Below are 23,096 nucleotides of genomic sequence, written 5' to 3' on the forward strand. Positions count from 1 at the left end.
TGAACACTTCATAGTGATGAAAAAAAGGACTCTTTTAAGATCAGATAGACAATAGAAGACTGGAGTAGATAAATATATAATTTAAAGTCTGTCAAACAAGTGTCAACAGATCTTCAAATGAACTTCACATACTGTATTCTAGCACTATACAAAAAACAAATCTTTAATATATTTAAAGATCTTAAATGCCTGACTCAAATGGATGTTATACTCAAAGATAGCTAAGCTGAGGAGCAAAGAAATTAAGTTACTCATCCCATGTAGAAGTGAAATAGTGACAACATGAAGGAGAAAACACCCACACTCCTCTGCTTAAGGAGTAACTCTAATGTTATGGGGGAGGATGAAGCTAGATTATGGAGCAAACCAAGTATATCTACATAGCAAACCTTTAGGTTTTGGAGCATCTTTACAGATTATTACATGATTATTTATTTTCCAGAATTTAAATAATAATTGCATTTAAAATGATGACAAAACCTGTGGGCCAAATCCTGTTTTTAAATGCAGTTGTGCAGCTTCTGAGGGCATGTCTGGATAAATAGTACGTGGCAAGGTTTGGTGAAAATTTGCAGTACCCCGGCGAGTCATTCACTGTGTGTGTGGATCCAGCTGCTATGCACTAACATTTCCCTAATATACGACTCTTTGCTTTTAATAGGAGTCCCAGGCACAAGCATAACAGCAGAATTTGACCCTTTCAGCTGAAACATGTTGTCTAAGGGTACGTCTAGACTACCGCGTTTTGTCGACGGAAGTTTTGTCGACAGATACTGTCGACAAAACTTCCGTCGACAAAGAGCGTCCAGACACATTGAGTTCTGTCGACAAAGCAAGCTGCTTTGTCAACAGAACTCCGTAGTCTGGACGCAATGTTACAGGCAATAACACCTTCTGTCGACAGAGTTCTGTCGACAGAAGGTGTTATGCCTCGTAAAATGAGGTATACCAGCGTCGACAAAACTGCTGAGTTCTGTCGACATTATGTCGACAGAACTCAGAGGTAGTGTAGACGCTGGTATAGTTTTGTCGACAAAAGTCCACTTTTGTCGACAAAACTAGGTAGTCTAGACACACCCTAACACAGTGTCTGGTGTTAGATTTGATTCTGAGCATTTTACTGTATTACCCAACAAAATTAATAGATGTATAATGTGATGATACATATTTTTTAGATGTAGGTAGAACACTATATTCTAACATTTATCTTAACTGTGATGAAGAGATCCTTTACTTATTGTCCTCTGTCCTCCTCCCATGTGTATATCATTGCACCAAATGTGAACTATTCAGATGTATCTTCCTCTGTAGCATGGTTGGTTGCCTATTGTCAGAGGGAGAAATCTAGATGAGCTGCACCCAGTGATTTGATCCTCGATGTAGTTTATCAGTTCTCTGTCAAGTGGCGAAATGGTGCTCTGTATGAAAACTGAAAAAGATCTTTTGCTGATTCTCTTCCTCCAACATCTTTGAATTATCCGTACTTAAAATGTGGAATGAAGAGGATCCCTTCTAAATTCTAAAAGGCTTATGCAGGTGGCTTATTTCTCCTTTCTTTTTCATATAGTGTCCCTATGGGTGCTTCCCTTTGGCTGTGTCTAGACTAAATCCCTCTTTCGACAGAGGGATGTAAATTAGACACGTCAAAATTGTAAATGAAGAGGGGCTCTAAATATCCCGTGCTTCATTTGCATAATCGTGTAATGGCGCTTTTTCGAAAAAGCACCATTTTAAAAGTAAAACCGCGGTCTAGACGCAGTTCTTTCGAAAACACCAGGCTTTTTCGAAAGATCCTGTAAACCTCATTTTTTTAGGAGTAGGGGATCTTTCGAAAAAGCTTGGCGTTTTTGAAAGAATTGCGTCTAGACCGAGGTTTTACTTTCAAAATGGCGCTTTTTCGAAAGAGCTCTATTACGTGATTATGCAAATGAAGCAATGGATATTTAAATCCCCGCTTAATTTTCAATTTTGACATGTCTAATTTACATCCCTCTGTCCAAAGATGGATGTAGTCTAGACACAGTCTTTAGCTGCAGTTACATTCCTTGCTTGGAGAGTTGAAGCTCTTCAATAGCAGTGCCCATTGAACTGCACATGCACTCCCCCGAACAGACTTTTGAGTAGTGAGTGTTGTGCAGTCCAGCTGCCCTCAGTTGCCCTTGATATGGGGACAGAATCTCTAGCAGAGACCTTGATGGGAATGTTTATTGCTTTAGCAATGTTAATGTTTGTTAGAGTTATAGTTGGTTGTTCTTTCTGTTTCTTACATTTTCCTCCCCCTCCTTTGGCTATGATAGGGGTTTTCCCCCCATTTTTTTCCCTACAAGGAAGGTCCCTTTGCAAAGGCTTATGCCTGGATACCTCAAGTTTAAGAGGTGCCAATTTTGCCATGAACTCATCCCTGTTACCAACAGGGTACATTTAAGGTGCATTCGTTGCTTGGGAGAGGGACATGTAACACAAGAGTGCACTTGTAGCAAAATAGCCAGGTTCAAAACAGGATTTGAATCTTGTTCTTCCAAATGTCAGATATTTAGCATTTATATTCTGACATATGCTCAGTGATTGATTCTGTGAATTGTGATATAGTGAGGGTCATGGGCATTTATTTTAGAATTAGGTTTTTGTTGCCACCATAAATATTGAAAATATACAAATTAGTGTAAATATTCTGAGTTTATTAGAAGTCTTTAAATGAATCTGTTCTCCTTCACCTCCTCCTTTCATTTTCTGTGGTGAAACAAGCCAATTAAATCTTTCTAAATCTGATCAAGAAAAAAATATTGTTCAAAGATATGCTCCCTTCATTCCACTCGTCAGCACTGGGAATCCTCACAGTATTTTCGAGCATGTAATTTCTCTGCTACCCCCACTTCTCAGATTGTTAAATCTTTTAAACATTTCACGTACCTGTAAGATTTATTTTTAATACTGCTAAAATCCTCAACCTTGTGTTTGTTGTTTCATACCCTAGCAGTGCTCTCCTGCCAGCAAAAGACTCCCTTCAGCAACTGCAGATCAATTCAAAATCATACAGTGTTGACTTGTTGCTTTGTCTCACTTTCATGTGCCTTCTCTTCACTTTATTAATTTCTTCTGTTGAGGTTGTTTATTTGAAATTGTCTTCGCCCGCGCTAATCAGTATTTCCTTTCTTTTTTATCCCCAATTTTCCATGCCTTCCTGTTTGCTTTCTTTTCTCATATTCATTGTCAGTTTACCACAACTCATTCTGTCATTGCCATTTTAAAATATCATGAAATCAGAGGGAGTTTTGTCAATGTCTTTAATGGGAACAGGATTGCATCTCAGACTTTATCCACTTTTAGCTCTTTGTAATGTTGTCTTCTCGGTTCATTTTTCTAAGTCCCAAATCTTTCATTTATTTTATTGCTGCTATTTCTGATAATTTGATACCCCTCCTCCTCCTCCTTGTAAACCTTTTTTAATAATGCCAATCTGTTTCAACTCCGATTTCTCTTTCACTCTTTTGACTTTCCCAATTTGCTTTCTAAAAATTCATTTTAGGTTTTCAAAGAGTTGTATGGTAATTGCAATTTTATTTAAAAATTTTGATAAATTGCAGAGATCAAATCATAAGGTGCTCCTAATTCCTGATGGAGGCTCCGTCTGTGACCTGGGACGAATCGATCTACTTTTCTGCATCAGTTTCCCAGTCTATAAAAGGGAGGTAATACTTACCAGATTCGTAAGGCTGACTTGTGGAATAGCTAGTCAGTGTGTGCCTTTGAAGACAGAGTACTGTATAAATACTAAGTAGTGTTAGTGGATTGTAGGCCTCTCAATTAAGGAAGGGCTAAAGAGGCAGTTGCCCAGGGGCTGGCAATTCAAAGAGGCCCAGGGTTCCCGGCAGCAGCAACTGCTGCTGCTGTAGCAGTGGTGGTGGTGGCTGGAGTATTGGCCTCTTTAAATTGCTGTGCCCCGGCTCTGGGCATCGCTAATGGCTGGGGGTGGACATGCCGGGCTCCTGACTGTGTTGAAGGCTACCTGGGGCCAGCCTGGTCCACTCAGGGCTGGCTGCCCCAGGCCCTGACATCTCCCCACCTTTGCCCAGGGAGCCATTGAGGCTGTCAGCACCCATGATTGATTGGAGTTTAAGATAACGCTGATCCATAGTGTAATTCATGGCCCTGTTGCTGCCACTGAGCCTGGGGACCCATGAGTGTACAAGGGGAAAGATATCAGGTAGGTAGCCACTGCTGCTGCCAGGGGAGAAGTGGAGAAATTGGTACTGGAATAATCAGCATTCTCTTTGCAAACACTGCTGTCAAGACTTTCTCGCAACTGAGACTAGCAGGAGGATGGCAGAGAAAGATTAGTGGATATCAGAGGTACAAGAAGGAAAGACTAGGATATGGAGAAAATGGAGGGAACGGTGAATGGAAGAAGAAAATAATGCCAGGAAAATAATTTAAAGAGAAAGTAGACCCTAAAAGTTGAAGAATGTAAGTCACTGCCAATGGAAAAATGTGTGTAATTCAGTAGGAAGATTGGGACAAAATGTTATGTAAAATCAACCATCTATCATTTTTGTTAAGACATCATGGAGCATGCTTATATGGGATACAAATGTATATGGCGATCCTGTGCTTTGGAAGTGGGCAGAGAAGAGCCTGATGTTTCTGTGTATTGGGGAGGAGAGAGTGCCTCCTGATCCCATGGTGGATCCTAGCTTCTTGAATGTGGTGTTGGGCTAAATATGTTCTTGTTAGTTTTTTGGGCTGAAGCACTGCACCTGTGTTGTATGTGAAGGGAAGCATTTTGCCGTTAGCTAGGATCAGGGATCTGCTTGTAATTTTTGGAGGCATCTATCTGTGTAGCTGAGCAAAGGTCTAGCTATTTTTGAACAAAACATTCATCTTAATTCACAGAAAAGCTAAAATGTTCAAATGCAAGCTGACTAGGCAAAGAACCAGCAAGGATTTAATTTTAAAAACTCACTCTTAAGATTTTCTGGACTTTTTGTTGGATACACTGGACTTTTTTGGGTGCTTGTGGGTTATGCTCGCAGCATATTTTGTGTTCAGAATGATTTCTGGGAATCATGTGGTGAAAATATTATGAGGGTTTTTTCCCCCTGAGTCCTTAATTGGTTGAGCCATTCCCAGATTATCAAGAGCTAGAGCTCAGCCTACCAAAAATATTACTGGTAATTTCTCATAGGGAGGCTGCCATTCCAGTTAAGCTTTCTTAACCAGCAGGAAAAATTTGAGAGAGAATTTTCTTCTAATCCTAGCTCCTGGGTCTTTCTGACTGGCAGGCAATTGGCTACTATGTTTAGCAGCTTTTGTTATTTCTTTTGGAGCTATCTTATTTTACAGTATTTTATCTCAGTTTTTACAAAGGAAAATTTATGGAATTCAATAGTACTGGAGTTCTCTTGAGTCATCGAACGGAGGCCTGTAATTATAATTTATCATTACTAGACATTTTAAGTTTTCTCTTAGGCCTGAATTGCTACCTTTTAGAATTCCTTCAGTTGTTCTTTACAAACACTTTATTACTTTCTATTAGCCTTGTGTCAAATTTCACAACATATGCCATATAGAATTAAGAGGGTTAGACTTAGAGGCTGTTTCAGTGTCCAGAGACCCAAGAGCAGGAATGGGCAACAAGTAGCCAGTGGACTGGATGTGGTTCACTAGGGTTAGTATGGCCAGGTGGCTGTGGATTTTACGAGGGATAAGGGATCTTTCGAAAAAGGCTTTATTTTTCCAAAGATCCACGTCTAGACTGCCGCTTTTTTTTGGCAAAGCTCCGTGCCGAAAAAAAGCGGCAACCATTTTTATGTTAATGAAGCATGGGAGATTTAAATCCCGGCTTCATTAACAATTTCGATATGTCTAATATACATCCCTTTTTCGAAAAAGGGATGTAGTCTAGACATAGCCCTAGTGAAGGGCAATTATATCTTCAATCTGGGGAAAGAACTACAATCTGACCCTGTGGTGTCTGAGTAGTAACTTGAAAGTCCTATTTCCCACTACAGTACATGCTAAGTAGCTTTTGAAAGCATGGGTGCCCTTCAAAAACATCCACGCATTCAATCAGCAGAAAGAGTATCTTCTTCACTAGCCATCAACGTTCCCCAGCATTCTGAGAACTGCTTCAGAGACTCTTTACAGCATTACAAGTTTTTCTGAATGTTGGCTGATGAGAAAGTAACATCATTTCAGAAGAAAGTGCAGGGTTTCTTTTAGTTTTAATTGACGTGAAAGCCTAGGAAGATGGCAGAATGAAGGAAGACCAAACAGCTGTTCAGAAAGGAGAGTAAGGGACTTCAGTAAGGTAGAGGGTATTTTGGTAAGGGAGGAGGAAAGGCAGAGTGCCCTTTTCTACTCTACTATTGTGAGAGTGGAGTGGACCCATCTGGAGTGGTAAAAAGCTTCTGAACCACTGTTCATTCTGAACTTCTTGAATTGATATGTGTGTTACTTGTAATGATTTGTTTATATTTTTCCTTCTAGTGCTCATTATTTTCCTCTTTTGTAAGCAGTTTCTCCAAAAGGATGATGTAAAAATAAGTGTTACAAAGAATATAGTTTTAAATTAGGATTTCAGTGAAATGTAATTTAACTTTAAAAGGAAACTTTGCCTTTTACTGTTCCCAAAAATGCAGTTTTCTTGTGATGAGTGTGGAAAATTGCATTGGTTCAGTACTTAAAATAATAGACCACTGGGACAGTAAAGAAACAAGCATGCTGTTACCAGCGCAAAGTACAACAACTTGTTTTGCAATGCTGAGAGCAATAGCTATAATCATTCCTTATTCATAGACATCTCAGCAGACAAAATCCTTTCAATACAATAAAAAGACTCCGAGAAAATTGCCGTTTAAAGATTAACCTGTTGCTATAGACATTTGTCTAACATTTCTTTTCTCAGGGTCCAGAATCCAGTTTATTTTAATCAAGGGCTCCATTATTAAGCTTGAAAACATTACCAGGGCTATTTCAACCCACTAAATAAAACCTGATTTGGAACGTCCTCATTGTTAGAATGATCTCTTTACTATTTTAGAACATTATTACCTTAGGGAAAAATATATATGAATTAAGTTAAGTCTATAGTGTAGAAATAGCATAATATTTAAAAAGCTCACATCTGTCTCTTGGCCTAGAACACGAGGGATAAGTATCTAGAACCTGTGTTCCTCATTCTGTCTCTCATTTTGAGCATTACCTCAGCTCCTGGTCTCCCTTGCTGGATACCAGAACACACACACCTCACATTTTAGAAAACAAGTTATGCCAAATTCTTGCCTTGGCTTACCCCGAATATCTGCTTAATGTGGTCTTGATCTTTGACTGTTGTGTGTGACCTGGTTACCTGCCCTTCACAGCAGATTTGTTCTGTCTTCCTTCATTCTGCCATCTCCCTGTACACTGCTTCCAATTTAACTCAGTCCCATGTGTAGTAAGATGAGGGCCTGAAGCAAAAGTTCGTGTAACACAGGTCTGGCTTGAGGCCTGAGGCGTAGCTAGCAATGGTAAAAACTTTGCTAATATAAATCAAAGCTAAGGTGTGAGCAAGAGGCAGGCCGCTGCTTACAGAACTTGGCACAACAGGGCTGAGAGTGTAAAACTAATTGATAATATGCCCAGGTGCAGAACAGTAATTGATAGGGGTCATAAATTGAAAGCACATTCCAAAAAGATGGTAACACCAGCTCATTTAAAAGAACCTTGGTACCCAAACTCCCCAAAGATATGGACTCAGATTCAGGAAAGAGTCTAAAATGACAGCATGATGGATAGAGATTGTCCAGTTGAACCACAAGATGCAGGGTGATGGGTGGTTTCTAAGTAATGTCAAAGGGTAGCAACCTGACAACAAATCATGTCAAACCAACCTGATAGTTTTCTTTGATAGAGTAATAAGTCTTGTGGATAGGAGGGAAGGGGTAGATGCGGTATACCTTGACTTCAGCACATGTCTCGCATGGATCTTCTCATTTAAAAAAAGGGGGGGGGGGAATACAACCTAGATGGAGCCTACTATAAGGTGAATGCAAAATAATTTAGAAAACCATTCCTAGAGAGTAGTGATTTGTGGTTCGCAGTCATGATGGTAGGGCATAACAAGTGGAGTCTGGCAGAGATCAGTTCTGAGTCCCATTCTGTTCAATACTTTGATCAGTGATTGGGCTAATGGCATAGAAAATACACTTATAAAGTTTGCGGACAATTCCAAGCTGAGAATGGTTGCAAGTGCTTTGGAGGGTAGACTTAAAATTCAAACATGATCTGAATAAACTTGAGACATGGTCTGCAGCACATAGAATGCAATTCAATAAGGACAAATGCAAAGTACTGCACTGAGGAAGGAGAAATCAATTGTGTGTGTATACAGGCAGTCCCCGGGTTACGTACAAGATAGGGACTGTAGGTTTGTTCTTAAGTTGAATCTGCATTTAAGTCGGAACTGGCGTCCAGATTCAGCCGCTGCTGAAACTGATCAGTTTCAACAGCGGCTGAATCTGGACGCCAGTTCTGACTTACATACAGATTCAACTTAAGAACCCCAGGCATCCCAAAGTCAGCTGCTGCTGAAACTGATCAGCGGCTGATTCCAGGAGCCTGGGGAAGGGGCTTCCTGTAGTCAGCCACTGGTCAGTTTCAGCAGTGGCTGACTTGGGGACGCCTGGGGCAGAGCAGCTGGGGTGCTGCTGGGTTGGTCCAGTAGCGCCGCCGCTCCTTAGCGCTACTGGACCAACCCAGCAGCACCCCAGCTGCTCTGCCCCAGGCGTCCTGATTCAGCCGCTGCTGAAACTGACCAGCAGTGGCTGAATCAGGACGCCTGGGGCAGAGCAGCGGGGGTGCTGCCGGGTTGGTCCACTAGCGCGCCCAGAGCGGCACTACGGGAGCAACTGGCAGCGCCCCAGCTGCTATACCGCAGGCGTCCGGAGCAAAGCGCGGAGCACGGGGGCAGCGGGACAGCCCAGATGCATCTGGGCTGCCCGCTGCCCGCGTGCTCCGCGGCTTTGCTCTGCTTTGCTCCCCGTTCTCCTGGTCTGCAAAGCAGAGCAAAGCCGCAGAGCACGCAGGCAGCGGACAGCCCAGACGCGTCTGGGCTGTCCGCTGCCCACGTGTTCCGCCGCTTTGCTTCCTCTCCCTGGTCTGCTGGAGACCAGGGAGAGGGAGGGCCTCGTTCGTAACTGCGGATCGGACGTAAGTCGGATCCGCGTAACTCGGGGGCTGCCTGTATATATGAAATGCCTAGGAAGGATTACTTCAAAGAAGGATCCAGGGGTCATAGTGGACCCTATGATAAAAATAACTCAAACATGGTCTCAAAAAAGCAAACGTTTTTATGAGATGTATTAGCAGGAGTGTTGAAAGCAAGACATAAGAAGTAAATCTTCTGTTTTACTCTGTGCTTCTTAGGCCTCACCTTGGAATACCATGTCCAGGTCTGGCCACTACATTTCTGAAAGACAAATTGGAAGAAGACCAGAGAAAAGCAACACAAATACTTAAAGGTTTAGGAAACATGACACCATAAGGCAAGATTGGAAAAAAATGGATTTGTTTAGTTTGGAGAAGAGAGGGAACGTGATAGCAGATTTCAAGTGCATAAAAAGTTGTTCCAAGGAGGTGGAAGAGGGATTGTTCTCTCTAATCTCTTAGGATAGGACAAGAAGCAATGGGCTTAAACTGCAGCAAAGACAGTTCAGATTACACATTAGGAAAAAAAACTTCCTAGTTGTGAAGGTGGTTAAGCACTGGGATAAATTGCTTAGAGAGGCTATAAAATCTTCATCTTTGGAGTTTTTTAAGAGCAGGTTAGACCAACACCTGCCAGGGATGGTCTAGATAATACTTGATCCTGCCAAGAGTCCCTGGGACCGCTCAAGATTCCTTCAAATCCTATGATTCTATGAAATGTTACAGGCCCTAGGGGTTACCTTACTGAGCTGTGTGGGCTGAGTTGTCCACTTTTACAATGTGCAGATTATCTATGTGGTCTTTTCCACATGTGCTCATAAAACAGTCCACAAGATCTGAGAATATTGCCATCAGTCACAGGACACTACAAGCAGCATAGTAAAATGATTTTTTCAATGGGTAACTAGATGCTACATATGTCTTTAACTGTCCCTCACAGTAGGGTAGACAAAGGAATATTACTCACTTGTAATCCCTTCTGTCTTATTTCTTTCTTTTCCTGTGCTATTTTCTTCCCCGGTTCCCCTGAAGAGTTGCTGCCTGATACCTTCTAATCTTCTTCATCTCTATTCTTAAAACTCCTTACTCACTGTGGAAGTCTTTGTTTCTGGAGACAAGTGGGCACTGGACTTGACTGACAGATACTTTTCAGCCTTGTGTCTTAGTAAATGGAGTCCTAATTTTGACCGTCTCTGTTAGTTGAATGGAAGGACAGAAAATTGCAAGAAGAATTACCAGCGAATAATTTCACCCTATTTTTCTACTAGTGGATGCGATCATTCAGAGTCAGTGTTGTCACAATCCATTGGAAACAGTATTGCATTATACACTGCTGTCTGGTTTACCAGGAACCAGTTTTATCTGATTAATTACTTGGGGCAGCACTGATCAGTGAATTTTACTTAGCATAGCGTAATGTGGATAGAGAACATTTACTTGATTGCTCATAGTTTGTTGAAGTTTGTCAGTAAATCTCTAATTTCTCAACAGTGTGTTTTGAGGAGGATTTTCCTCGTCCCACAATTAACCAATTGTTAGCCAGGTCTGGCTTTAGGAAGTGCAGGGCCCAATTCAAACTGTTTCGACGGGGCCCCGGCAGCCAGGATTTTTTGTTGACCCCACCCCCCCAAAAAAACTACATAGAAATTTTGGTTGAGCAAAACAAAAAAACCCACAGCACACACAAAAAAAGTCACGGCCCCTTTAAATCCCCAGCTACAGGGCAGAGTCCCACCATCCAACCAAACCCAGGGGCCTACTCCCTCTCCCGCGGCGCAGGGAAATCCCTGCGCTCAACTCACCCCTCCTGCGCCGCACAGAAGCTGCTACGCTCCTCCGGGGCCGATGCCCCCCTCCTGCTACACGCCCAGCATGCCAGCATACTTCCGGATTTCGGGCGCTGGGCCCTTCTAGGCACGGGGCCTGATTCCAGGGAATTGGGCGAATCGGCCTAAAACCGGCCCTGCTGTTAGCAAATCCAAACTTTTCTCTACATTCACTGCCTGGTTTTTAGTTTACTTTTTACTTTCATTTCTTTTCCTTTAATGTCACCATAAGCAGTCTATTTGAAAACCAAAAAGAAATTTTCCTTAAAGAAAGCCCCTTACCCTCTCACTTAACATTGACATCAAATATCATCAGCCATGGCTCACAGTGAGTTTGTTGGCTTCTTACGCAGTTATAAGCACTCTATTCTTTATTGTCTGGGCAGTGAACCACTCTACGAAGTCAGACAGAGATCACACATGCGGTAACTTCTGTGGGATGAGTTGAATCTTCTGTCCAATGATAGAGGAACATCTATTGATTGCCTATATGCAGAATCCTTTCTATAACATATGCATCTTAAATCTATTTTTGTAGAGAAAATGCATTTGGGAAATAGAATTTACAGCCAGTTGAGGATGTTATGTAAGAGGTCAATTTTATTCTATTTAAATACAACAATTTATGGAACTGTTCTTCATAGTCTACTAATGCCACTAAAATCATGCATTGATACCTCAATACCCAGCTATCATTCTTTAGATATTTTTGGTGAAATGTATGTGAAAACAAAGAATTATTTATACTAAGCTTATGCAATATAAGACTGTACCAAAGTCTATAGAGTTTTTCAGTGGCAATGTTAAATTAGCAGTAGAGAGCAAGAATACCAAATGACAGCTTAAAGAAAGTTATTAGAAATAATAAATGATTTTTCAGTTACATCAGTTATCTTTTCTTATTTTTGTTCTTTTCCTTCAAAGTGCCTCGTTCATATTTTATACACAGAGCCCTGATCCACATTCAATCTGCAATCCACATACACTCTCCTCAGAAATACTGGATTCTACATATAATATTTGGATCTACATCCATTCACCATCTGCAAATGTGATCTGCCAATATCCATAGATATAAAGTGGATATCTACAGATTTGCAGGATTCTTTTAATATACCTGGTACTCATCACTATGGTATTAATCAGGCAGTTTTCTAAGTGGTATGTTTCCCCTTTTTCTTACTGCTTTTTTGTTTGAGGCAATGAGCTGTTCTTGAAGTTAGATTGGAAGATTACAGCCAATTCCCCAAAACCATAGAAGATTCTGATTCCAGCTATTAAACAATAATCTGACTTGGCAGGTGTAATTATGTTAGTATCCTAATATTCGGAAAGAGAGGGAAGATGAGGAAAACTGATCCACAAAAATGATCATTTTAGATGTTTTGGGGCTTTATCGTGCTAGAGGTTGAGCACTCTTGTCCTCGAAAGCGAAGCACATAAACACATGCATTATTCCCATTGATCTTTAGATTGCCTAAATGCTTTAATGGATCAGAGATAGAGTACTCAGCATCTTGCAGTTGAAAAGTGGCATTGATAAAAGGGCATTGATAAACATCTGTAGCAACTGATATTTAGAGTGAAGGCTAAGGAAAACGAACAAACAGATAAATCAACACTAGCAGAAAATTCAGTATTAAGACTGGGAGTTTCTTAACCTATTCTTTGTGTGTAGTGTCATAGGAGGTCTCCATATAATAGATAATATACACAGACATCACAGTATGGTTAGATGTGGTCTGAGTTTCAGCTACATGGTTGTTCATCTCTTGTAGCATTTTTCTAAATTAAGTTATTCTTTGTTTTACAAATACTCTCACTGGTCTTTGTGTGTCTCATAAATTCTATACACCTTTGTTACAAAAATGAATTTTGAAGCTGTAGTGCCATATACATTCTTTTTTACACTGGCATCAGGTACAATACTAAGAAGTCAATATGTAATGCTTTCAGGAGATTGATTATCAAATGGTCTAGAAATGACTCCCCATTCTCTAATAACCAAATTAGAAATGGAATTTGAGTAACTTTTTTTTCTGACTCAGTAAATATTGAGTACAATTTGAATCAGGAGGAAAAATCCATTATTAGTGAAAAGTTATAATTTAATATTGTGCCTATTTTGTCCAGGTGTTTTTTTTTCTAGATTTGGTGTTTGATAAATCCAGGCTGTTTTGCTGTATGACTAAAGGTAAATGGGAACTTGGAATCGAGAGGGCTGTTAGGGTTTAGAAATTAGAACAGGGATTTCGGTAAAAACAACTATTGAATTGTCTGCTCATTTGACAGTTTCTTTAGATAGACTTACCTTTTTGTACCTACAAAGACAGAGAAGGAAAATGTGTAGTTTCATCATAGTTGATTCAACAAGTACTTTATTAATGTTTAAATGAAAAAAATCTGTCAGGATTTCATGAAAATGTTTAGCTGAGAACCAGTAATGAGATTAGGAGTGTGTTGAGAAATGTAGTAGGCAATAACACTGCATAGCAACTTGCCAATACTATAAAAGATGGAAAATTTGAGTTTGCTCAGGGTTCATTTCTAACCTGTACCAGTTAATCTGAGGCTGGAGCCCAAGGGTTTGCCCGCACATACTGTGTTGCATGGGCATAGCAGCATCAGTACAAGTGGGCCACTGTAGTGCTATAGTGAAGATGCTGTGGGTAGGACCTCTCTGGTCTAGGACTGTGTGGTGTGAGACTTCCGTGGTCCTATTGGACCATGGGTTTTGCTGGACCAGAGAGCCTCAGTGGCTGGGAATGGGGGTTGTCTGGGAGGCCAGTGACAGAGTGACTGGTGGAAGGGGCCAGGAGTGCAGCCGGAAGAGGGGAGTCTAACGGCTGGCAGCAGGGTGCCAGAGCTGACCTCCCCTGGTACAGCAAACTTCCTCCTTTGTGGCTGGTCAGGACCCAAGGGTACTGGATCATGGAGGTCCAATCTGTACTACGCTTACAGGAGAGTTTTCCCTATCAGAGTAGATAGTCCACTTCCATGAGAGACAGTAGCTATGTCAATGGGAAAAGCTCTCCCATTGACTAGTGCTGTCTACAGGTGTTGGATCATTATAACTACATCACTGAGCGGTGTGGATTTCTCACACCCCTGAGTGGCATAGCTGTACTGTTGTAGATTTGTTGTGAAGACCTGGTCTGAGTGCTTTAGCCCAAGTGGGTATTAAGACCCCAGCTTGTAGGGCCGTAGAGCTTCAGCCTGAGTCCAAATGTCTATACTGGCAGTCCCCGGGTTACGTACAAGATAGGGACTGTAGGTTTGTTCTTAAGTTGAATCTGTATGTAAGTCGGAACTGGCATCCAGATTCAGCTGCTGCTGAAACCGATCAGTTTCAACAGTGGCTGAATCTGGACGCCAGTTCTGACTTACATACAGATTCAACTTAAGAACCCCAGGCATCCCCAAGTCAGCTGCTGCTGAAACTGATCAGCGGCTGATTCCAGGAAGCCTGGGGAAGGGGCTTCCTGTAGTCAGCCACTGGTCAGTTTCAGCAGCGGCTGACTTGGGGACGCCTGGGGCAGAGCAGCTGGGGTGCTGCTGGGTTGGTCCAGTAGTGCCGCCGCTCCTCGGCGCTACTGGACCAACTCAGCAGCACCCCAGCTGCTCTGCCCCAGGCGTCCTGATTCAGCCGCTGCTGAAACTGACCAGCAGTGGCTGAATCAGGACGCCTGGGGCAGAACAGCTGGGGTGCTGCCGGGTTGGTCCAGTAGCGCCCAGAGCGGCGCTACGGGACCAATCGGCAGCGCCCCAGCTGTTGTACCACAGGTGTCCGGAGCAAAGCGGCGGAGCACGGGGGCAGCGGGACAGCCCAGACGCGCTGTGGCTGTCCTGCTGCTCTTGGGCTCCGTGGCTTTGCTCTGCTTTGCTCCCCGTCCCCCTGGTCTGCAAAGCCGCGGAGCAAAGCCGCAGAGCATGCGGGCAGCGGACAGGCCAGACGCATCTGGGCTGCCTGCTGCCCGCGTGTTCCGCCGCTTTGCTCCCCGTCCCCCTGGTCTGCAGACCAGGGGGACGGGGAGCAAAGCAGAGCAAATCCCCGGAGCCCCTGGAGACCAGGGAGAGGACCCCGTTCGTAACTGCGGATCCGACATAAGTCGGATCCGTGTAACTCGGGGACTGCCTGTTCAGCAGTTAAGTCCCGCAGGTCTGATTTTAACTGCAAATGTAGGCATTCCTACACAGCTCTGAAACCTGGAGAGGAAGGTGGGTCTCAGAGCCTAAGCTCTGGACCAAGCAGGAATGTCTACATTGCTATTGTTAGCACTGTAGTATGACCCCTGCAAGTCCAAGTCTATAGACCCAGACTCAGAGATTCACTGCTGTTTTTATTTATTTAATAGAAGATTTGCCCTGCTTTGCTTAGGTCCTTCACTCAAATAAGTTTTGTTTTTCTTCATTTAAATCATCTCTCTGGGGTGGGCGTAGGGATGAGGGGTTTTCAGTATGCAGGCTGCCCTGGGGAGAGAGGACAACCCCAATCCTCTCTCAATGCAGCTTGGAGAGAGGTGTCTCTTCAGGGCAGCTGCAGCGGGCGCAACTAGGGGCTGGGTGCATTTTCTTCAGCTGGGGGACAGACAGAAACACAGACAAACTTGCTGAAATATATTGTAAATAGCTGTCACTTTCTTCACTCCTTCCCCCTGCTGGCCCAGTGAGATAACTATCCCAAACCCCTTGCAGCCCTCAATAGTCATTCTGCAGTATAACTGTTCCTCCAACCAGACCCCTAACTTTTCATTGTAGGAGAAATTGTCAAATTATGTTTACATCTCATTGTCCTGGGACAACCATCCCTGACTTTGCTTTACATTATAAGACAAAGCTGCATACCGTTTTTGACCAAACGGACTCTCAGAGGGACAGACTCACATTTCTAAAACACACAGTAAGATCGAGCGAGCGATCGACCTACCTACCTACCTACAATGCAGATGTATTTGACCTAAATTACATTGACACATAGTCACTGCAGTAATTAAGTCACTTTTGCATGTCTGTGCTGCATGCCTTGTGTCAACGGTGCACATCCTCAGCAGGATAGTTTGCACTTGTTTAACTGCCCATGTAGGGCTTTGTGGAACAGCTTCTGAAAGGCAGCAAAAGTCAGCATGAGCAATGCAATATCTACTGTGACAGTGTTTTGACCTAATGTCTTTTGTGGTGGTGGAGTAATGAAGTCGGAGTAGAGGGCTAGTGACCACAGCGGGAGGTACATTTTAATGTGGATGCTTACAGAGACAGGTCTTTGTAAACTGCCTTAGGTCAAGCTCACTCTGTAGAGTGACCAGGCTCAGAATGTATGTGTTGAAGTTTGAGTTCTGTTGAAGCTCAATGTAGTACTGCAGGGAGGATTCAACAGTTTCAGTTACAACCCCTCAGTATCAAATAATCCAATGACTGTGCACTGCTAATCAAATCATTCTATGTAACAAGAGTGCTGGTTTGTGTCCCTCACTCCAAGTGAGGCCAGCTTCAGTGATGTAACTTGAGTTTATTTATCCCCATCTCAGTATTGCCCTTAATAGAAAGGCCTGAACAAAGGAGAAAACTGAGGGGGTTTATCTTCTCATACAGCACTACAGCTGTGCTGCTGTAGCACTTTAGGAAAGATGCTTCTATGGCAATGGGAGACTGCATAGTTAATCCATCTCTCCAAGAGGCAGTAACTGTGTCATCAGCCCCTCCCCCTTTTTTTCCTTACTTATTCTTGGATCTGGACTTCTAATACTCCAGTCATCTGAAGAAGTGTGTTGTGCCCACGAAAGCTCATGATACCAGCTACATGTTAGTCTTTAAAGTGCTACTAGACTTTTTGTTGTTTTTAAGTTTTTCCTGTTACAGCCTAATTCAGCTACCCCTCTGAAACTTGTGTCATCAGGTGACATTCTCCCGCTGTAAGAGACCTTCAGTTGTAAGGTCAGTAGAGCTTACTAATTTTCTCAGCTACTCCTGCCTTCCTTCCATACACACGCAAGACCACAAGTTTTTTTTCTAACCTATGCGGTTTGCGCAGTGCAGGAGCAGGAAGCCAGGCTGTGTGCTGAATTGGTCTCAGATTTAAAGCACCCATATCTCTTTGGTTGTATGGTGCATTGTGAATGAGGCAGAAATCTATTTAAAGAAGAATGTTCAGTGGTTAAGGCTGTTGACTGTGTCACAGACTGTGTGATATCGTGAGGAAAATTCACTTAATCACTTATGGTCTTAGTTCCCTATTTGCCACATGGGGCACAGCATATTTCTCAATTCATAGGAGTGTTTTAAATGTAAATTTATTAATATGTTTCAAGCTTTCAGATTCTAAATTGGCGAGCCTTGTGGAAAAGTCTATAGGGAATTTAAAAAATTATTTATTTAGAGCAAAACTTAAATGTCATTCATGGGCTCATGCTCCGAATAATGATAGGTAGAAATACTGAACAGTGGCCTTATTCATTGACCAGTGTTAGTGAGGAACCCTGGGGAAAAAGTAAAATGTGAACATGTCATGCAAGGCAGTATGTAAAAGTGGGAAGAGCACTGCTTGCTACAGCTCCAAATTTTTATAATATATTACCTTAAAAAGAGCAGCCTGAATTTAAATTACCTTATAGGTGCTCTGTGGGAAAGATTCTGGTTTGCTATCCAAGTAATACAAATAAATACATAAATAACATTTGCACACTTTACAAACAAAGCAGGGAAAGGAAATGAAGTATATAACCTGCCTAATAAATACATTGCAGGACTGTCTGATGAAACACCTCTTGTGCAAATGTACCTGTACAGTCAAGCTCACTTAATATCAGCTCACTTAATGGAAATGTACTTTCCAAGCACCAATCTATTTTACATTACTTCAGTACAACTGAGTCTCTTTACAATCAGTTCATATCCCTCTTATATGTCAATAGAAAATCATTGTGTTGTACCCCAAACAGTATTGAATGCTAATTATTACAGAGTGGTGCAGCTACTTTTTTTTTCTTGAAGTTAACAATCAAATACATTACATGATTGCATGGTTTTGATCTAGATGCGTGGGTTGTGTGAGCAGCTGTTATAGGAAACAATAACATAGTCAGAATGGGAAGATGATTTCACTTAGCTTTAAAATGTTTTAAAATACCTTTTCAAGCGTTAACTAATTTTGATTTTTTTTCCTTTGAAAACCCAACTTATGTAAAATAATCAAGTGACATCTCTTGAGGCATCTAGATAGACTTATGTGTAGTGCTGGGGAGGAGCTGCTGGTCGTGGTACATGTAGGTACCAATGACATAGGTAAGGATAGCAGAGACATCCTGGAGGCAAAATTTAGGCTGCTAGGAAAGATTGAAATCCAGGACCTCTATGATGGCATTCTCAGAAATGCTTCCAGTTCCATGCACAGGGCCAGGTAGGCAGGCAGAGCTTCAGAGTCTCAATGTGTGGATGAGATGATGGTGTAGGGAGCAGGGGTTTAGCTTTACAAGGAACTGGGGAAACTTTTGGGATAGGGGGAGCCTATATAGGAAGGATGGGCTCCACCTAAACCAAAGTGGATCCAGATTGCTTGCACTTAACATTAAAAATGTTACAGAGCAGTTGTTAAACTAAGAGATGGGGGAAAGCCGATTGGTACAGAGGAGCACGTGGATCAGACAGAGATGTTTCTTAGAGGAGAGTCTATTGATAGAGATTCTCTAGGTTTTAGTCAGGAGGAGAGGATAGAAGAGGATAAAGTATGGGCCAGATCAGATGAAAAACATTCACATAAAAAAGAATTTGACACATCAGAAAAGGGCAGACAAATAAACAGTGACAAGTTTTTAAAGTGCTTGTACACAAATGCTAGAAGTCTAAAAAATAAGATGGGTGAACTAGAGTGCCTCATGTTAAAGGAAGATATTGATGGTGGAGTGAGGACTATCAATGGGACACCATCATTCCGGGGTACAAAATATATTGGAAGGACAGAACAGGCCGTGTGGGTGGGGGAGTGACACTATATGTGAAAGAAAATTTAGAATCAAATGAAGTAAAAATCTTAAATGAATCAACATGTTGCATAGAATCGCTATGGATAGTAATTCCCTGCTCTAATAAGAATATAACAGTAGGGATCTGTTATCGATGACATGACCAGGACAGTAATAGTGACTATGAAATGCTAAGGGAGATTAGAGAGGCTATCAAAATAAAGAACTCAGTAATAGTGGGGGATTTCAACTATTCCCATATTGACTCGGTACATGTCACCTCAGGACGAGATGCAGAGACAAAATTTCTTGATACCATAAATGACTGCTTCTTGGAGCAGCTGATACAGGAACCCACGAGGGGAGAGGCAATTCTCGATTTAGTCCTGAGTGACGCGCAGAATCTGGTCCAAGAGGTAACTGTAACAGGACCGCTTGGAAATAGTGACCATACTGTAATAACATTTAACATTCCTGTGGTGGGAAGAACACCTCAACAGTCCAACATTGTGTTATTTAATTTCAAAAAGGGGAATTATGCAAAAATGAGGAGGTTAGTTAAACAGAAATTAAAAGGTACAGTGACTAAAGTAAAATCCCTGCAAGCTGCATGGACGCGTTTCAAAAACACCATAATAGAGGCCCAACTTAAATGTATACCTCAAATTAAAAAACATAATAGAAGAACTAAAAAACAGCCACCGTGGCTTAACAATCATGTAAAAGAAGCAGTGAGAGATAAAAAGACATTTTTTAAAAAGTGGAAGTCAAATCCTAGTGAGGTAAATAGAAAGGAGCATAAACACTGCCAAATTAAGCGTAAAATGTACTAAGAAAAGCCAAAAAGGAGTTTGAAGAACAGCTAGCCAGAAACTCAAAAGGTAATAACAAAATGTTTAAGTACATCAGAAGCAGGAAGCCCGCTAAACAACCAGTGGGGCTCCTGGACAATTGAGATACACAAGGAGCACTTAAAGACGATAAAGTCATTGCAGAGAAACTAAATGAATTCTTTGCTTCAGTCTTCACGGCTGAGGTTGTTAGGGAGATTCCCAAACCTGACCCGTTCTTTGTAGGTGATAAATCTGAGGACTTGTCACAGATTGAAGTGTCCTTAGAGGAGGTTTTGGTAAACTTAACAGTAACAAGTCACCAGGACCAGATGGCATTCACCCAAGAGTTCTGAAAGAACTCAAATGTGAAATTGCGGAACTATTAACTATGGTTTGTAACCTATCCTTTAAATCAGCTTCTGTACCCAGTGACTGGAAGATAGCTAATATTTAAAAAGGGCTCTAGAGGCGATCCCGGCAATTACAGATAGGTAAGTCTAATGTCAGTACCGGACAAATTAGTTGAAACAATAGCAAAGAATAAAATTGTCAGACACATAGAAGAACATAATTTGTTGGGTAAAAGTCAACATGGTTTCTGTAAAGGGAAATCATGTCTTACTAATCTATTAGAGTTCTTTGAAGGGGTCAACATACGTGTGGACAAAGGGGATCCAGTATATATAGTGTACTTAGATTTCCAGAAGGCCTTTGACAAGGTCCCTCCCCAAAGGCTCTTACATAAATTAAGTTGTCATGGGATAAGAGGGAAGATCCTTTCATGGGCTGAGAACTGGTTAAAAGACAGGAAACAAAGGGTAGGAATAAATGGTAAATTTTCAGAATGGAGAGGGGTAACTAGTGGTGTTCCCCAAGAGTCAGTCCTAGGGCCAATCCTATTAAACTTATTTATAGATGATCTGGAGAAAGGGGTAAACAGTGAGGTATGCAGATAACACTAAACCACTCAAGGTAGTTAAGACCAAAGCAGACTGTGAAGAACTTCAAAACGATCTCACCAAATTAAGTGACTGGGCAACAAAACGGCAAATGAAATTTAATGTGGATAAATGTAAAGTAATGCACATTGGAAAAAATAACCCCAACTATACATATAATATGAGGGGTGCTAATTTAGCTATAATTAGTCAGGAAAGAGATCTAGGAGTCATCGTGGATAGTTTTCTGAAGACGTCCACGCACTGTGCAGTGGAAGTCAAAAAAGCAAACAGGGATAGAGAATAAGATGGAGAATATCTTATTGCCCTTATATAAATCCATGGTACGCCCCCATCTTGAATATTGCGTACAGATGTGGTCTCCTCATCTCAAAAAAGATATACTAGCATTAGAAAAGGTTCAGAGAAGGGCAACTAAAATGATTAGGGGTTTGGAATGGGTCCCATATGAGGAGAGATTAAAGAGACTGGGACTTTTCAGCTTGGAAAAGAGAAGACTAAGGGGGGAATATGATAGAGGTATATAAAATCATGAGTGATGTGAAGAAAGTAAATAAAGAAAAGTTATTTACTTGTTTCCATAATATAAGAACTAGGGGCCACCAAATGAAACTAATGGGCAGCAGGTTTAAAACAAATAAAAGGAAGTTCTTCTTCACACAGCGCATAGTCAATCTGTGGAACTCCTTGCCTGAGGAGGTTGTGAAAGCTAGGACTATAACAGGGTTTAAAAGAGAACTAGATAAATTTGTGGAGGTTAAGTCCATAAATGGCTATTAGCCAGTATGGGTAAGGAATGGTGTCCCTAGCCTGTTTGTCAGAGGGTGGAGATGGATGGCACGAGAGAGATGGCTTGATCATTACCTGTTCGATACACTCCCTCTGGGACACCTGGCATTGGCCACTGTCAGCAGACAGAGTACTGAGCTGGATGGACTTTTGGTCTGACCCAGTATGGCCATTCTTACGTTCTTAGGACAAACTTATTTGGACAGTAAGAGGGCATGTATATGAAATCTGATATACAATTTACAACAGTGTCTTCAGGCTAGTTTAACCAATATTTAGAAAATAAATATGTTATTTGGCAACTAGTATTTTATTCCTGTTGCTAAGGCTGAGTGAAACTGGCAGTAAATTACAGGTGTAATTTCATATCTTTTTGTTTCTCCTTATCCATTTTGTGTTGATTTCAGACCTTTCCCATTTTGTTTTTTGTGAAATGTATTTTTCTCAGACAGTCAAAATTTTATGTACATGGTACCAAAGCCGCTATCTTTGGCAAGTTTGGTTTGTGGAGAGAGACTGAAAGTAATAAAGGATATCACAAAAGACAGTTATATTTTATACACACAGACATAAACTGGTAAGAAAGAGATAGTCACATGCAGGGATGCATGAACTGTTGGTCCAAAACTAGAATTGTTGTAGGTATTGTTATTAATAAGGAAAAAGGGGGAAAAGACCCACTTGTTTACTCACATTTTTTAACTATACTGTTGATGTTTCCTGAAGCATTGGTATGTTTTTTCACTCAGTTTTTCCCAACTTTTTTTTTTTTAAATTGATCTCTCTTGGGCAATGGTTTACATACTGTAATTCTTCACTTCAAAGATTTCACAAATACAAGTTGAGTCAGGGTAAAGTCTGGCTGAAAATACATGATCATGTGAGGTATAGGAAGTTATTATCAGCATGAGTATGGGGTGAATGCATTGTGAAGGACATCCAAAGGAGTACTAATAAAACCTTTATTTTACCTCATGCATCATAGATTCTGCCTCTCACATGCTACAAGGAAATTATTTTATAAATGTTTGATTTTTTTATAGTTATGAGCCTATCTGTAGAGCTCAGAAAATGCTATAAAACTTTTACAATTATCTAAAACAGCTTTTTATAATGAAAACTATAACCATTTTGAAGTTTTACATTAAGCCCTTGTAGGGTTAGAAATAAGTGCTGAAGAGCAGGGAAGGATCTCCTTTAGAAATAGTTCATAGTTCCTGTTTTTACCCTCGTGGGGCTGTAGAATACTAAATTTTAAACTGATCAGATTTTTATGTATTGCCAGTAGCATTGTTGCAGGGCTGAATCTTGTCATTCCTTATTTTGAGGCTAGAAAGAAAATCCCATTTCTGAGGCAAGAAAAATGAACATTTGTATGACAAGTTGATATTTCCTAAATGACAATAGTTTGAAACTTCTCCAGAGTTTGAGATGTTAGAATATATCATGGGAAGAGGTGACATGAGGCCTTCATGGTGAATAATATCTTCATTTTTATCATATGTATATCATTCATAGCACTTTCCATCTTCAAACCAAAGTACACAT

At 41.3% G+C, this 23,096-nt stretch overlaps 1 protein-coding gene across 9 annotated transcripts in view; it reads left to right on the forward strand.

Moving 5' to 3' along the window:
• UTRN (utrophin) overlaps positions 1-23,096 on the forward strand; it is a 559,106-nt gene that overhangs the window by 380,350 nt on the left and 155,660 nt on the right. The window lies entirely within an intron of this gene.

The sequence above is a fragment of the Pelodiscus sinensis genome, chromosome 3, assembly GCF_052426305.1.
Source record: "Pelodiscus sinensis isolate ZL-2025 chromosome 3, ASM5242630v1, whole genome shotgun sequence".
NCBI lineage: Eukaryota > Metazoa > Chordata > Testudines > Trionychidae > Pelodiscus > Pelodiscus sinensis.